General features: G+C 34.5%; 1 protein-coding gene across 1 annotated transcript in view; it reads right to left on the bottom strand.

Annotated features, from left to right (window-relative positions):
- LOC107741966 (A disintegrin and metalloproteinase with thrombospondin motifs 20-like) overlaps positions 1-5,739 on the bottom strand; it is a 125,189-nt gene that overhangs the window by 113,814 nt on the left and 5,636 nt on the right. The gene's annotated exons all lie outside the window — the stretch shown is intronic.

The following is a 5,739-nucleotide window of genomic DNA, read 5'->3' as shown; positions in this document are numbered from 1 at the left end:
AATTTAAATTACTATATAATTATATACAGTTTCAAGAAAAAGAACGTGAACTATTTTCAATTTCCTGGTTTTCTGCTTAAATGCGATCGAATGTGAAGAAATGTGATCTGGTCTAAAATTATTTAATATAAATTGCATAAAAAATTATATTAAAAAAATTATATATACACTAAATATAATTTATATAAATATAATATAATACAATTATAATTCAGTATCATATGAAATATCTATTAAAATGTTTTGATGAGATTCACCCATATATATGTATAATATGATCAGAGTTCATTCTCAAGACGTTCATGAACATCTGTCCTGAAGGTTATTACGCTCATGTGGACAGATGCTGTCAACAATCAGACATCATGAGCAGAGAGATGGAGAGAAGATCAGCGCACCTGAACATCAACACATGACGGACGAGAACTTCATATCTTCTGCTCTAACCGTTTCTGTGAGAGGATGGATTATGGCTCACTGTCAGCCCAGAGGACCACGCTCCTCATATCCCACCATGCAATGCTTCTCCCACTGAAGTCTTTCCAAAACTCAGATCTGAATCTGATTTCAAAGCATGAATTTCAATTTCATGCTGAGAAACTGGTAAAAATGTAGCAAGTACTGAAAATGTAAATAAAGTTTATATTCAATAAAAATAATCTAAAACTAATTCTGGTATCTTCTGGACAGTTTAATTAAATAAATCTACACACTTCACTTTTAGCAACAATTTTAGATGTAAACATCACATCATATGCTAAAAATGACAGGACGGGCATCAGCAGCTGAGTGCTGTCTATCATTTATTATGTAAATGATTAAATATATCTTTCAAAAAGAAGGTTACAGTTAGGTTAGAAGGCTAAAATGTAGCAAACTATGAAAAGAAAAAGAAAATATTTACTTTTTATATAAAAAATTTTTTTTTTAATTTTTTGTAGCAAAATATAAAAAGAAAAATTTATATATATATATATATATATACACACATACACACGCACTCACACACAAAATATTAAAAGAAAACATAAAATTAGTATTTATCTAATAACACCATTTTTTGATATTTCATAAAAATATTTTGTACATTTTTTGTAGCAAAATATGAAAATACAAAAAAATACAATAAAGAAAATAAATATCCCATTTTTGTTTTATGTTAATTATATATTTGTACACTTTTTCTTTTTTATATCTTGTACATTGTAACAAAAAAAATAATAATAAAAGAAATTTAAAAGAAAAGAAAATACAAAGGTTTATTTTCTAAATAAATAAACAAACCTAAAAAAGATGTTGGCCTCCTTTGGCCACTTCAACAAAATGTAATTTTGACATTAAAGTATGCACTCTTCAGTTTTAGCAACAGTTTTAACACACACAACCAATTAGCAGCTGCTGCATCAGCTATGGAATGATGTTTCTGTCTTTCATCTAAACCTCTGAATGTTTGCATGTTGTGAACCTTCCTCTGGCTGTTTACGACGGAGACAAAACACAGCTCGTCTGACGCTCCTGTCGTCCTCTGAGCTCTGAGACGTGACGAATGACTCGATGACGACCTCCTGACCTCATCAGAGACTAAACGAGGAGCGACTCTTTCAGCGGCATTTACAACCGGAGCTAATCACCGCCCACCACCTGAGATAACTAATTAACCGATGACCGCATGCAAACGGGTCAGGAGCACATCCTCAACAACAGCACAACAAAAGACTGCTTCGCCCCGAGGTCCATAAACAAGAGCGCAGAGCCACGGGAGGGTTAAACCGGTTAGGAAGTTGAGCAAACAGACTATATTTGAAAGACTAGATGGTGTTGGACAGCTGGGTGTCATATTTACCAAATCGCATTCATTCATTCTGTCTCACACAAGTCAATTCTCCCATCTAAAATAACTAGCAGGGTAGTTTAAACACCTGCTCATGCTTCAGGCACGTTTCCCATCAAAGCTAGAGAAGAATAACTTAAGTAAACCAAATCCTAATCTTCACAGGAGCAACTAATCCTGGTTCCTGCTAGTAAAAACTTGTAATTAAAAGCTGGAAATGATATGACTGATCCCAGTTAACCGCTTAACTTCTAGTTATATTCTGTGACATTACAAAAAAAAATAAACAAAATGGAACAGTTAGCAACCTTCTATAAACCGGTTAGGAAGTTGAGCAAACAGACTATATTTGAAAGACTAGATGGTGTTGGACAGCTGGGTGTCATATTTACCAAATCGCATTCATTCATTCTGTCTCACACAAGTCAATTCTCCCATCTAAAATAACTAGCAGGGTAGTTTAAACACCTGCTCATGCTTCAGGCACGTTTCCCATCAAAGCTAGAGAAGAATAACTTAAGTAAACCAAATCCTAATCTTCACAGGAGCAACTAATCCTGGATTCTTACCAAGTTTCCTGCTAGTAAAAACTTGTAATTAACAGCTGGAAACGCTATGACTGATCCCAGTTAACTGCTTAACTTCTAGTTATATTCTGTGACATTACAAAAAATAAAAAATAAACCAAAATGGAACAGTTAGCAACCTTCTACATGCTACTAGTTACTTACCAGTTGAGATCTTTAACCAATAACCCACTAGCCCAATCCACCCATTATTCCCCTCTAAAATACTAGTCCAATCCACTAGACTAATCAACTAACTAGCCAGGTAGTTTAAATATCCATTTCCCACCAAAAATAAAGAATAACTCAACTAAACCAAATCTTAACAGAAACAAGTAATGCTGTGTTTATTTATTACCACAGTTATTAGCTTCTGATTAGTAAAAACTTGCAATTACAAGTTGGAAACGCTCTAACTTATCCCAGTCATCCACTTAACTTCTAGTTATCTGATGTGACATTACAAATTGGAACATTTGGCAACCTTACTGGTTACCAGTTGAGATCTTTAACCAATGACCCTGTTTTTATACTCACTAGTCCAATCCACTCGTTTCATTTCTCCTTTCTAAAATAACTAGCAAGTTGGATTAAACATGCATTTCCCATTAAAGAAAGAGATGAATAACTCAACTAAATCAAACCAAGAAAGAACTAATCTTTGAACTAATCGAGGAACTTGTAACAACAAGTTAGAAACGCTCTGACCAAATTAATCCCAATTAACCACTTAACTTCTAGCTGCGGTAACATTACAAAACAACAACCAAATTGGAACAGTTCGCAACCTTCTACATGCTACTAGTTACCAGCTCAGATCTTCAACCAATAGGCTAACCCTGTGTTTATAGTCACTAGTCCAACCCATTTCACTAATTTCTCCCATCTAACATAACTAGCAGAATAGTTTCAAAATCCGTTTCCCATCAAAACTCAAGATGAATAACTCAACTAAACCACATCCTAATCTTCACAGAAGGAACTAATCTTGTTGAAATTACCCTAATTATGAGTTCCAACCACAAGTAATTACAAGTTGGAAACACTCAGACTAATCCCAGTTAACCACTGTGACATTACAAAAAACAACCATAATAGAACAGTTAGCAACCACTACACATTACCAGTTACCAGTGCAGGGGTCTCATTTATAAAACTCTCTGTAGAAGTGTGCGTACGCACAAACGTTTTCAGATTTATAAAACCATGCGTACGACAGAACCTGCGCAAAAATCCCTTTATAAATCCCGGTCAGGGGAAGATTGTGTGTACGTGCATCTCCACCCCGACTCCTCCCCGAAATCACCATATATGGAGCTTACAACGCCTAGTTTTACTATGCATAACCTCATCTGCATATCATTTCCATGCATATTCCCATCCACGTGACACCATGTTTAAAACCGACCGTCAAAGGTACAAGACATTAAGGAAATATGAGATACGGACTAAATGCCATTTGTGCCAAACATTAATTTTTATTGCTAAAAAAATCATCCAGTATCCTTGTTATGTTTTAGAATAAATATATGAAAATATCCATAAAAACAAAACGCTTTAAAATAGTTCTCAGATATATTTTAGAATAGAGTTGATCTCATTCTTTTACACTGGCCAAATTGTATTTCAATTGTTTTAAACAAAATGTCTAAATTCATATAACCTATTTTTTGTTTAACTTCTGCGTAATGACGTTTTGTGATTTCAGTGCTTATCTCCATTAATGAGAGTGGAATATTTAATGTAAATGTGTGTATCGACATGAAAACAGAGTTTAAAATCGTTGTTTACTTCATTAGTTTTCTCACTCCAGGAAAAAGAGTTTGCACACATGGTCTAGAATGTCCGTACGGTGCGTACATATTTACACAAAGTTTATTTTTTATAAATCCGGATACGTGCGTGGAAAATTGCTTACGCATATTTATATGCCCATTTTGTGCGTACGCAACGTTTATAAATGAGACCCCAGATCTTTAACCACTAAACCCTCTAGTCAGCTAGTTAACAGTCTACCAAAGTCATTTCTCCCATCTAAAACAACTAGCATTGCAGTTTAAACATCTTTTCATGCCTCAGGCACCTTTTCCATCAAAGCTAGAGAAGATCAACTCAACTAAACCAGAAAAAAATACCTCAAAACCAAAGCCGAACCTTTGTAGAAACAACTCATTTTGAATTAACAACTCATGTTCCTGCTAGTAAAAACTTGTAATTACCAGTTGGAAATGCTCTGGCTAATCTCAATTTACCACTGAACTTCTAGTTATCGGTGATATCACAAAAAACAACCTTCTACATGTTACCAGTTTAGATCTTTAACAACTAAACTCTCTGTTTATACTAACTAGCACATGACACCCTAAATATTTATCCCATTTAAAACAACTTGCTTGTCCGCTCATGCTTCAGGCATGTTTTCCATCAAAACTAGAGAAAAACAACTCAACTAAACCAAAGCCTAAACTAGTCCTGCGTTCATATTGGAATTACAGTAATTATGAGTTTCCTGCTAGTTAAAAAGGGTCACATCTTTGTTCAACTCATAACTACATTAGGCAACGCTCCGAATAATCCCAGTTAACCACTGTCACGTCACAAAAACAACCAAAATGAAACTGTTAGAAAACACTAAACATTACCAGCCCAAATCTTCAACAAATAAACCCTGTTTATACTCATTAGTCCAGTCCACTCAAGTCATTTTTCCCATCTAAAATAACTAGGCTAGTAGTTTAAACATTGTGCTCAGGCATGTTTCCAGTCAACCCTTCTGTGGGAAGACTAGTTAAACTAGAGAACAACTCAGCTAAACCAAAGCATTCACAGAATGAACTAATCCTACGATCATTATCCTATTTATGAGTTTCCCCGTAGTACAACCACTCATGTCATGTTGACCTTGTAATTACAAGTTGTAAATCCCAGTTAACCACTGTGACATTAAACATTGTCTTTAAACTCGCTAGTCCAATCAATTTAAGGAGAATAACTCAACTAAACCAAAGCCTAATCTTCACAGAAAGAACTAGGGTAACACTTTATTTCGATAGTCCACTTTAGACATTCTATTAACAGTAAGTAACTTTGCAACTACATGTCAACTAGCAGTTAGTAGAGTATTAGTAGACTGTCTGCTTAATATCTTCTAACACTTTCTTTGTCAACATTCTACTAACCCTAAACCTACCCTAACAGTCTACTCTGAGAATTAGTTGACATGTAGTTACAAAGTTACTTATAGTTAATAGAATGTCTAAACTGGACTATCGAAATAAAGTGTAACCAAAGTTTCTTCTATGGCATCGTGAAGCACCTTTATTTTTAAGAGTGTAACTTCTT

Source organism: Sinocyclocheilus rhinocerous, unplaced genomic scaffold (genome assembly GCF_001515625.1).
Source record: "Sinocyclocheilus rhinocerous isolate Xijiao unplaced genomic scaffold, SAMN03320098_v1.1 scaffold736, whole genome shotgun sequence".
Taxonomy (NCBI): Eukaryota; Metazoa; Chordata; class Actinopteri; order Cypriniformes; family Cyprinidae; genus Sinocyclocheilus; species Sinocyclocheilus rhinocerous.
The sequence above is the reverse complement of the archived record's forward strand: the minus strand, read 5'-3'. Positions and strand labels throughout refer to the sequence as shown.